The sequence below is a fragment of the Cervus canadensis genome, chromosome 15 (genome assembly GCF_019320065.1).
Source record: "Cervus canadensis isolate Bull #8, Minnesota chromosome 15, ASM1932006v1, whole genome shotgun sequence".
NCBI classification, from domain to species: Eukaryota; Metazoa; Chordata; class Mammalia; order Artiodactyla; family Cervidae; genus Cervus; species Cervus canadensis.
Genome location: NC_057400.1, coordinates 47,809,282 through 47,821,682, shown reverse-complemented (window position 1 = coordinate 47,821,682; position 12,401 = coordinate 47,809,282). Strand labels below are relative to the sequence as shown.

At 40.5% G+C, this 12,401-nt stretch overlaps 1 protein-coding gene across 8 annotated transcripts in view; it reads right to left on the bottom strand.

Moving 5' to 3' along the window:
- B3GALT1 (beta-1,3-galactosyltransferase 1) overlaps positions 1-12,401 on the bottom strand; it is a 606,250-nt gene that overhangs the window by 102,356 nt on the left and 491,493 nt on the right. Inside the window, exon 1 of one of the 8 annotated variants that reach the window (XM_043488143.1) lies at positions 8,897-9,039. The exons of the other annotated variants lie outside the window; for them this stretch is intronic. The gene's annotated coding sequence lies outside the window, so the exon portion shown is untranslated. Of the gene's footprint in view, positions 1-8,896; positions 9,040-12,401 lie in introns of those variants that run through there. 8 annotated transcript variants of the gene reach the window in all.

Sequence of the window (12,401 nt, the reverse complement as noted above, 5' to 3'; positions counted from 1 at the left end):
CGTTCGGTAAGATTTTCCTGTGTTCCAAATGAAGTGATTTATATACAAATTTATATATTAGAACATCATGCAGGTAAGTAATATTATCTTCATATTCCAGTCTTTCACAAAGCACCAGGTTGTGTGCAGGGCATTCTTTCCTCCCTGTATATTCCCAGTACAAGGCCGTACATTATAAATGAGGAAACTGCAACCCAGGAAAGTTAAGGTCACTCAGCTAGTAAACAGACGACGTGTGATCTGAACTGGTATCCAAAGCCCGTACTCTAGCCACGGTCATACTCGACCGCTCTTGGAGACTTGCATATCTGTCTTTTGCTGCTAGTCTGTGGGCTCTTTGAGAATGGGGACAAGATTTGAGTCACTCATTCTCCATGTGTCTTACCCAATGCTGGAATTTAGCAGTTATATACAGGCTTGCGCTCATCTTTTCAAAAAAGCTATTACTTTCTCTGCCTAAAGCCAAAAGCCCAGCCTCCAGAGTCAGCTGGCCATTAAGGAAGCATTTCAGGAGGGCACCTTTCCTGGAGGAAAAATGCTGCAAGGCTGAGAGCCTACCACACCTACTGCTTCTCTCTGTACAGAGTGGCCACCCACAGACGCACTGGGCCCAGGTGGACGTGCTTGTCTCAGGCAACACAATTTTCCTCCAACTCGGCCGACTAGGTCAGAGATCTAGGCCCGGCCATCGCTAGACTGGCTTGTGGCACCTGAGATAACTTGCTTGAGAGCCTGTGTAGTAATTAAACTAATCAAATCCTCTCCCTGAGAGATTCGATGCGAGGCACACAAAGAAGGCACTCATACCAAGAGACACACAGAAAAAAAAACGCTCTAAACAGAGGTCAAAAGACCTGCGGGACTGGAGTTCGGATCGCGGGCAGAGGCGCACAGTGAAGCAGGGGGCTGGAGTCACTGGCTGGCCCAGCAGAGTCCCTGGTGCGCCCCCCGTGACAGGCCTGCTCTCCAGGGAGCACGAGGCAGTTGAGCCCACCTCCTCAGCCTCCTCCCTTCTTTTGCATTTCTACCACTGAGAGCATCTCAGAATATCTCAGAGCCAGTTGCTTGGGTAGGGCGGCGGAGGGGCCAAGGGTTAAAAAACTGATGAAAACACATGATCCCAAGCTTTAAGGAGCTATGATCTAATGAGGCAGAGATGTTCATAGGTGACTGCAGTCTAAGACTAGATATGCTTGGCTGGACTGGACTCTGCATCCAAGGGCTCTCTCAAAGGGGGTCCTGGGATATCACTACCCACATTCATTACAGGCCTACTTGACAGCTGGGAATGGAGGCAAAGAAGAGGAAGGGAAAAGGGTGGAATCTGGGAAGATGAAAAAGAGAAAACCCATTATAATTCTGCTCCCACTTGAATTCATATATTTTGGTAATTGCCTGCAGTGCTTATTAATGTCATGTTTAATAAAAACTCTTAGTATATTTTGAGTGAGTTTGGTGCTGAGGGACAATTAGATGAGTCACAGGACTGCATCAGGAAGAGGGGACTGAGGATGACTTCTTCAAGCCTGAGCTGGGACATCTGCTCCTCTCCTTCATCTGAGGGGACTGAAATCACACCCTGAATTATGACCTGGCTTTAAAATGCACCTGGATGTCCCAGTGTTGGACCTGCCTCACAGTTAGAAAGTGAATAGGGAATCATGTCAAATGAACCAGACTGACCTTTGTGCATGTACAAGGCCTGGGTAAGGGGACCCTTTTTTCAGATTATGATGGAGAAGGCCATATCCTTCCAGAAACTTAACTGATCATTCTTTTCGAGTCTGTGACCAAGCTACCTAAACAGAAACTTGAGTTTGCTGAAGGGAAGCTTTGAGAAATAGTGGCTCTTGCTCCTTTAGTCTCCCAGGGTGATGGGGGCTGCTCAGCTGGCCCGTCGTATAATGGTTTTGACTGGATGGGTAGACTAGGGTTTTATTTCACACAGCTCATTATTATACTGAACTGAATGGCCACAAAAGCAAATTATGCCCTTCAGCTTAATAACCGCTGACTCTCTGTGAATGTTTATGGAGTGCCAGGCCCCTTAAAGCCATGCCTTCTTCTTTATCATTTCCTCTGAGGTTGTGAACTATGCCTATCACTTAGTCTGATATTGCAGATGAGGAGAGAGATACTTAAGGAATTAACTAACTTGACCCACACAACATGGTGGTTAGTGATGAAGACATGGGATTTGAACCCACTCCTTTGGACATAAGTCCTTCTATTTATTGCCCCAATATTCTGCTTCCCAACATTCAAATGAACTATTTCACATGCTTACAAAGAGAATGGGAGTGAAAACAATAAATGTCAAGTTTCTGGAATAAATGCCAGTAAATTGGTCAGCCCTTCTGACTGATTTCTGTTCAAGCACCAAGATTTTCTTGGCTATCTACATGGTTTCCTTCTCTTCCCACTTCTGGAATTTTCTTGCAGTGATTTTTTTTTTTCCCCGTCTCTGCAGAAATTTTCTAGTTGAAACACAACAGTGGAGAGCAGTGATGGGAAATAATTTCTTACGCTGCCCCAACTTAGCTATTGACTAGTTTAGTCCACAAGTAAAGCAATGCATATTTCAAATGCCATACCTGAGTAGCCACAGTCTGCAGCTTTAGCTTGCTGAGCCAAAATTAATTAGAGATGAGTATCATAATAGAACTATTGATCATAGCATATTACTAAGAAGTGTTGCTCAGTGTTAATTAACATGATTCACCATCAGCACTTGGTATATTTACATACAGTCAGCACAGGTATTTTGTCTACACAGACCGATATATTTTTGAGTGGTGGCAGAACTCACCTCAGAAATGATCCATATATTCAATTGCTTGTATCTTTTGTCTCTACCCACACCCCACCCACCACACACACATACAAATACACACACTGCTGGCCTCACTGTCTCCATATTGGCTATTTGAAAACATGTATGGCCTTTGAAAATATGAATACTTGGAAGAAACAGAAATGTTGGCATAAATGTAGGAAGCATACTGGGGAACAGACTAAGGGTGGATTCCTGGGCAAATTCAACTTGCCTATAATCTCCCTTTCTCCAAAATGATCTGAGTATTTCTCTCTTATTTTTGTGCAGGCTAATATGCTACACTGCCTGCCATTTCAACAATCAGAGATTCATTAAAAAATAAACAGCCTCTTTTAAAAGACAAATTATCTCTTTGAAAGTTAGGGGGCTGTTGGTCATTTATCTACTTAATCAAATTTGCCTAAATTTCTTTTCATCCCATTTATTTCAGACAAATTGAGTTTAAGCATGTGAGTTTTGACTGAGCACTGGGGAGGGAGGAAGTATCTTTTCTAGCCCAGGCTCATCCTTGACTCCAGGAAAGGGAAAAAATTCTTTGTCTTCCCTCCTCCTTCAGAGGGCTTTATGGGGACATTCAACTTGCACAACTCAACTGGCTAATTTTTCCATTCCCTATCTTAGATGTGTTAAAGATTAAAGAGCCTTCTGTGGACTGGCTTGAGCAGTTGACCCCTGTGTGACACAGTTTCCAAAGGGAACCGTGCTCTGAATATCGAACATCTAAGCTGCAAACCGATCTTTGGGACAGAACTGCTTGAAACTGGGGACTGTGGGTGCATGGCTTCAGGCTGTCTCTCCCCCCTCCACCCCACAATACACTCATCAGACGCTGACTGATCAAGCATGGAAGTGCATATCAAAGCAGACGGCTCGAATGCAGAGCCTGGCTCTGTACACAAAGCTGAAACATCTGGATGAACTGTAGACTAAGCATGCTACTCCAGATGTCTTAAAATAATTAGTAGGGCAGGCTATACATTTCTATGATTGACATTTTTTTTTTTTCTTTTTGGTATTGAGCAGCCCAAGTCTTTGTAACTGCAATGTTCCTTACTAAAACCCACATTTATTCCAGAAAGGCAGGGCGCATTGCACTCAGTGGATGCATGAAAGACTGGGGGTAGATTAGTTCTGGGTTCTCTTGTAAGATGCAGACTTGGTGTAAGATCAGGAAAAGGGGAACAAGGTGACTGGCCCGTCTGTATAAATTCCTTTTTATCCTTTCCCTCCCTTTTGGCACTCTACTCTGAACCAGAGGCTTGATCTCAGTTCGATTCCAGCTATTTTAAGCCTCTTAACTTTCTGTCCTCTTTCTAAAGTGTGTCCTGTGAAACCTGATTCAAAAGCAGGATGTACTCTATTGCAGTTTTTCTCAAAATGAGATCAAGAGCCTCAAGCAGAGAAACACATTGGCTGTTAAGTGTGAATGCTGATTTCTAGGTCCCGCTTGATCTTCTGACTCAAAAGTCTCTGGAAGACCTGTCCTGGGAATCTGTCTTTTAAATAAACTCTCCGGGTAAGTCTAGTGCAGGCTTAAGAGAACTACTGCATTATAGCCTTGTTCTGATTACTTCAACTAATGAAACTTTCATTTCAATGGTATTAGCCTAGAGAATTTAGATATCAAAGCAATGAAAGGAAAGTTATAAGTCAAAATATCAGGGTGCTTCTAAAAATGTAATGCAAGCAAGTTAGGAACTTGATCATTCATCACAGATAACTTGCTTTAGAATCTATTTTGAAGTATGTCGGACGTTCTTCTCTCTGAAAACTGAATTCCATCTAAGATCAATAAGGGAATATTTATATTGCTGATATGGTGACCATTTATTATTTGATTTTTAGAAAATCCTTGCCTCTAAGCAATTGACATTCAAAACAAATCATTCCTTCATTAGCTATAATAATGCTTTATTGCCTTTGTTCTGAAGTATTCATTTTATTTCCATTATCCCTATTGCATAAAGCAGGCACAAAACCAGCAGAGTCCAGTTTATCACAGGCAAATTGAACAGAGAGACTAAGTGAATATGATTTGCTGGGTTTCCCTCTCAGATTAGCAACCAAAAGAGTTCATCTTCTCTAAGAGCCCCCAGTTGATCTGTGGGAAGCAGTTTGAATGAAGAAGGTCTGCAATATAGAGCTACAACTCTTCCAAAATCATTGTTCAGCTGATTTATTGCAGTCAAACCAATTACCAAGTGAGTTGTTTGGCGTCAGGTAAACCACTTGGTGAGGAAGGAGCTTTTCCATGTTTTCACGGGAAGGGCAGAGGGAGGGTTACAGAAACGGTGGAGACAGAGTGCATTTCAAAACCTCAAGAGAGCTGGCTCTGAGGAGGTTCTGGAATAGAGACAGACACAGGTGCTCCTAGAGATGGGAAAAGCTTCCCCAGGCCATTTCTGGTGTCCAAACTCAACTGTCTACATGGAGAATGGGAGGTTAAATGAGTGGCTTATAAACCAGGAACCTCACAGCCAGAGCTGAGGTTTCCCATCTCAGCAGCCTGTGTGGCCGGGTTTCCTCTGCTGGAGGTGACTCTCCTAGCCTCGGAGGGCTGTGGGTCAGCGGCTGGAACACGCTGAGGGACACGGCTCAGGGCAGTCCTCAACTCTGGACAACTGTGAGTGGCCTCTGCTTTCACTGTAGTTTTCCTGTTTTGTATTTTCTTCCCCCTCCTGATTTAAAATGAGTGCTATTCTTTCTTACGTGAATGTAAATTTCATAAAGAGCTGGCCATATCGTGGAAACTCAATAAACGAATCAACTTCAAAATAAAATGAGTGTCACTCACATTCCTAAGTTTCAAAATTCAAGTATTTAGTTGCATTTGGATCCCATGAAATGGCTCTTGTCTCTAATGCAATAGGATCTCCACTGATGCTGATGGGCTGCCTGGCACAAGGTTCTTTTCCAGAATCAGCCTTGGGCCCACAGTTAGATTTCCTAATATTTATCCTGAGAGTCAGGGGTGCTGAGGACAGTCAGTGCTGCTTGCCTTCAATGATCTCCTCTCTCCTGGCTCCCTCAGGAAGCATCTCAGTTCTGTTTATCTCAAATTCAGCTCCTCTATTTCTGTGGGTCACAGCAGGTCCCCAAATGTGATTGCCGAAGAGCCATGTGACAGAGCTAACAGGCCTGTTGTTTCCAACTCTTGTGGGGCTCTAAGATGAAGTCTGTTTGGTATTCGATTTAGAGCTTTGTTCACCTAGGAGATATTAATTTCTCTGAACTGGAATGCACTTGTCCTTTCAGGCAAATCTTAGAGGGAAGCCACTAATTGTGAAATTAAAGGGTGGTTATTATTCTCCACCAATGGCAAAACCCATACTATTAAAGAACAAACAGAATATTGCTTTATGGGAGATTTACAATAAATCTACCCAAATAGTATATACGGGTTGACTCATGGCTATAAAAGCAAAGTGCTTTATATATTTACATTGCCTTTATGTAATTAACACCAGGCATTCTTCTTTCGTTTGTAAGTACATCAAAATTTTTGTCACAAAAAGTAGAAATGTTTTATGAGTGTTTAAATATACACATAAGGGTTAAAAGCATTGTTCTCTGTATTTTAAAAATGCCTACAATACAATAACTCATCTTGAAATGTCTACCGAACATAATACCTATTATGCAGTTCTTTGTTTTCACTCTTTATCTTGAAAATGCTTCCATTTTCAAGTTAAACTCTTACTGCATCTTTAAAAATCTTTTTACAATGTAAAAGTTCTTTATGTGTCAGAAAAAAAAGGGTTAGACAATACGACTTTCAATAGCTAAGATTTTCATGGAACAATGCAGTGTTAGGCATAAGTGTCCGATTTTTCTGCGGAGGTATAAATGAGACTTTACAAAGAGAGAGTTCATTTCTGGCCCTCACAGTTTTTGTCCTATTTAAGCATAATACATGCAACCCTAATTCTGCCAGCTGCTGCCTGGTTCCTGGGTCTTGATTATCTCCTTCCCTAGTCTTTGCTGTGCTATCTGTAGACATCTACCCAACCTGTAGGTCAGAAACTCAGCACATGTTTCAGTGGTCCCTTAATTAAATCTTGTGATATTCCAGGAATTAGGTTGTTCAGGGAAAACTTGAGTGTCTAAGTTAGCTTCTGAAAACACAAGTTTCCATTTTTTGAACATCTCATTAACCACTCTCTGCTTCCTCCCACGCCCTTGCTTCCATCAGCTCCCCCAACACAGATAGCTTCTTGCAGTCCAGAATGGTGCCTACTAAACAGTCCAGTGTTCTTACTAGACTTTACTCTCCTTTCTGAATTGTCTACAAGGTTAGGGCCCCATTATTATTATTATTATTATTATTTTGGTCACACGGTGTAGCATGTGGAATCTTAGTTCCCCAACCATGGATCGAACCCGTGCCCCCTGCATTGAAAGCACAGAGTCTTAACCACTGGACCGCCGGAGAAGTCCCAGGGCCCCAATATCTTGCTAATTCCCACTTCCTTAAGGCTTGAGGGGATTCTGATTTGGAACAAACATACTAGCAAGTTCCTGGTCCCAACTTCTCCTACAACCAGACTCCCTCCTCCATTCTCACTTCAGTGCACTCCACCCACATTACCAGAACCCGAGAAAACATACTGGTTGGTTCGACTGTCTGCCGCTTCTGCCTGGTCTCACCTGGTCCTTTTTTGGTTATTTACTCAAGCACTTGTTGCCTTGAATCTTGCAAGCCTAGAGAAAGGGTTTGCTGGTATTAAGATACCATTTTAAATAACTCATCAGTGTCTCAAAGAACCCCAACACTTTTCCCATATGAATGTGTAAAGAAAATTTCTGTGATCGCTATTTTTTAGTAATGTGCCAAAACATGGTCCCAGGAGGCTGATATCTTACACTAGGGCAATCCTTGTTTTGAATGAAGTTTTATTTGAACACTATCATGATCACTGCTCATTCAGTTACATGTGGTTTATATCTGTTTTTGTGCTACACTGGCAGACTTGAGTAGTCATGACAGAAACTGTACAGCTCACAAAGCCATAAATAATTGCTATCTGACCCTACATGTAAAAAGCTTACCAAACTCTACCTTATACTCATCCATAACTTCATCTGTTCCTTTGTATCCTAAATAGACTCCTACCTGAAGGGCTATTACCTAGGTACCAAGATGTCTACTTTGTTGAACTCCAAATTATTTTCACCAAAAGGGACAAAACCTATTTCAAATTTGTGACATCTAACTAAAGACATTAGCACACATGGGGAGAAGACCTGCAAAGCTAATCAGCTCAAAGACTTCTAGAGGAAATTAAAAAATGCAGCCTAGGATGGAGGCAAACGACATAAATTATTTACAATTATTGTAGTCCAATAGGAATTCAGAAATACCAATCCCACTCCTCAGTCAGTGTTCTCTTTGCAGTTCATTTATTCTGACCACACCCTACTGCAAGATAAATTCAGCCTCACTGGAGTGGAGAGAAAATTGGCATTGATTTTCTCCCATTAAATAAAATATTACATAGGCATGCTTATAAATGGTTATATCACCAAGGCTTGCAAATAGAGAAGATAATTTTTTTTCTTAACCTCATTTGCTAAACTGAACCTGATAGAAGGAAAGTAAAATTTCTCATGTAAATCAAATGACTAGATATGCTGACATTTTGTTTCACAAAGTCGTCCTACAAGGTTACACATATGACTACTACATTTTAAATGGCAGAAGGAAGGGGTTTTACATCCCACTGTGCCAAGTTTTACTTTTTTCCTCTGCACTGATTAAAATAAGGGGGCCATCATTGTCAATAGGCAGAGCCTGCTACATTGCTTTTATTAAATGCAAGGAGGTGTAAATACAAACTGTAAAGTACAACAAAAAGATCATGACTCACTGTCTGACAGCAAAACTATTAAACATAATCAAAGACTCAGATGAACTCACATTGCCTGTCAACACATTGCTAAAGAATCCTTTTCACTGTAAAATTAGCATAAAATGTCACAGTCCTGACACTGCTGTTGAAGAAACTTGGTTTAAGGCATTTAAAACAACTTTAAGACTTCAAATGAAGAGGAGTTACTCACCAGAGAATAAGTCACATTGCATTTGGCCTGGACACAAGACTCCTCAAATTGTAATCAATAACTGATTAAAAGTTGATCTCTCAGGGAATTAAAATCCAAAATTTTAGGGCACTTATTGATTAAAATGTACAGTTTGTTGAATGAATGCAGGCTCATACATGCTAACAACAAAGTCAATGTTTGTTGTTGCTTATGAAATACAAGGACAAAGATTTATTCTCAGGAAGTCAGTTGGACCATGAGGTAAGGTACATGGGTTCTATATTGAGAAGTGAAAATCCTGCCCATGGTGTAGGATTCCATCATCATAAGTGAAAGGAACAGATGGGCAGGAGGACGGGACCTGCAGGTGCAAGAGAACAGATATGACAATCCCAAAGTTTCCTGAGTGTTACCTGAAAAGAGTGTTCCTACTTTCTGCTCATCAATCCTTTAAAGGCAAGTGTCTTCAAGGTCAGTGTTACAGTACATGAAGCTATGAAACGGCTGTGATCCAAAGGATTTTTATGATTAATAATGTGAGTTCTGTGAAAAGCTTAATCTTGACTATTTACATGTTGAAGCTAGACTTCTAAGACCAGCTCTTGGCCAGCCTCACAAAAATACATGCAGCTTAGCTCTGTCTGGCTTGGGGGTGTTTTATACATGCCCTCTGAACTCTACATTTTTTTTTTTTTTTTAATGTTTCATCAGAGGAGATTTATTTTTGCCTCTGACAGTACAGCTGGGTGTTTTAACAGGTCAAGATAACCTTATTTTAATCAGAGATGAAGTTGATTTGAAGCTCGGTTTTACTTTTCAAAGAACTTCTCTCTCTAGGTTTTCTTTTTAAAAAAAAAAAAATTAGTTTTAATTGAAGGATAGTAGCTTTACCCCTCTGGACTCTAGGTTCTGAAGCATCAACTACTTTCACTTGCCTCTTCATGTATACTTAGCATAGAACCTGGAACACAGTTGTTGCTTAATAAATGCATAAGGCATTGAAGACAAGAATGATTCTCATCACTTATTATTAAGTAGTGTGAGATCACAGCGATAGAGATACTGATCTGTCCAAGGAAGACTGGCTTTGGCTGGCAATATTCACTCAGCCCCAGTCCAGTAAGTTTGACCTCAGGCTCTTCTCCAATGCACTTCACAAAAGTAAGCCGCAAACACTATCACTTATTGTGGGATCCAGTGTGACTAACTGATAGAATTCTGGCTTTATATCCTGATTTCTGTACTTTCCTCTGGCTCCCTCAAATTTGTGGTCCATTAAGTTTCTCCTTCCAAAATTCCACATCATAGTTGTCCAACTTCCCCACAGTCGTCCAGTTTTAACCTTCTCTTAGTTGTGGTGCTTTCTGCCACATCAGCTTAAGAAGACCCTGTTCTAACCTCTAACACTTGGGCGTCTCCCAAACCCTAATCATCCTTCACTACACCGAGGAGGAATTCTGATCTGGAAGGAATAATCTCAGAAAAAGCTTCAGGGAAATACTTCAATTTTTGTTTTCTTCCCTAAAAGCCTTACGAATCTTTGAGAATTTCTAGCAAAGGTGGGAGCGGGAGCTCTTTTCCTCTATGATAAATTCCCAGGATTTCAACCCTCATCTCAGTGGATAACTGAAGGCTTGCCTTGGGTGATCTGCATGTAAGTTCTCACCCCCCAACTGCCAATCTTTAGAGCAAAGGCTGAACAGGTTATTTATAACTTAAAGGGGTACTGAGTATTATTTAACACTCTCTGTATATCACATTGGGCTTCCTCTACTCTTTCTAAAGAAATCACATCATGATACTATATTTATTGCTTAATTTTCTTTTTTGTAACACTTTGATAGCTACTTGGGAGCAGCTTTTGTGTTTTTCTTATTCACTGTATTCCCCAGAATATTAGCAATAAAACGTGTACACAAAAGGACACCAGGAATGCTTACTAAATATAGGAAGAGAAAAAGTAAGCATTTGCAGTCGTATCAAATTCTAGTTTGGTAAAACAAATATTAAACGATGAGACTGAAATGAGACTTTTGACCAGTTTTTGTGTCTAGTTTTAATAGTCATTATCAGAATTATGTACATGTTCCAAAATCCTGTAAATGTAATAAATAACCTCTTTCTACCCCTCTCCCTACTTCATGCTTTGATCATCTACAATTTATTTTCTATTGATGCTTCCCACTCTCCTTGACTCTTGCCTCTTGTGATCCCAAATGAAATTACACAAGAAACTATGTCCCTTGCTCTAAGTTTCTAAGGTGTTTGAGTGGATGTTTTCATTTCATTCATTTAAAAAATATTCACACTTAGGAATAAGAATGGGCAAAAATGGAAGTCAGAGGAGCCTCTCTTCAACCTCTCCAGCCTTTGGTTATTCTTTCTCTCTGCTTGCGATGGTCTTCTACTGTTCTCTAGATGTTTGGTGACCCCATCTAGTTCTGACTCTCTTTCAGACTCTAGTGCTCCTTACAAAATCTGCTCTCAGCCTAATTCTGTTGGAAATATTCCAATCTATGAATTAGTCATATGATGTTAATGGATCACAGCAGCTTATGGCATTTTCTGGCTCAGAGGGATTTGCATCTTAATAAGGGGCAGTGCCCTAACCCCAAGGATCAAATGCTAATGGCAGAATTGAAGTCTTTGGGAATGGCATCAAGGGTCAGAAAGCTTTCCAATGCTTTCATATTGCCTGCTGGCTCTAAAAAGTGCAGAGAACTTCCCACAATGCCATCTCCCTTTATTACCATAAATAATGAAGAAGTTATTTTCTATATAAGTCCAAATGCTGACACTGACACTGTTGAACTCATTATAAAGGGGAAAAATGTCCACATAGTGACTCCAAATAATTTTGGATTTGGTGGAGGGGAAATGAGAAGAAAGGAGAGCAGGAAGGAAGAGGGAAAGACTGGAAAGGAGGATTGTCAACACAGGGAATGAAAGAAAAATCTGTTTAATCTGAATGCTATTATATTATCAGATATGCAGTAGGCATGCATTTTAAAGCCACTTCTGAAATCTATTGTGTGTGCTGATTTTTTCATACAATAAAAAAAGAGACTGATTTATGATCTGTGGGGAAAGAGGACTTAAAAGACACACCAAATTTAGGGGCTAGTAAATGTAATGTGTAAAAATTGAACAACAAATTTCATAATTGAAGCTCAGTATCATAAATTAGTATGTAACAAGGAATACTAATTTTGGTACACTGATGCCTCAGGGCTATCTACAAGTTATTATTAATTGAAGTGTATGACCAAGATGTCACTGCTAAGAATAGTGGGAAAGCAGTTCTATAGTCACATATTTTTGAAGAAAGTCAATAGGAAATGGATTTGTTCAACTGCAGGAGAATTTAGCTGCATTCATTGAACTCATAACTCTTTTTGATCTTTTTGGAAAACAATAAATCACACACTCACAGAATACAGTGCTGGCCTTGCGTTAGGTCATGCATATTCTTTTAGGGACATGGTCAAAAGGCTTGAGAGGGCTTGGAAGATGATCCCATATC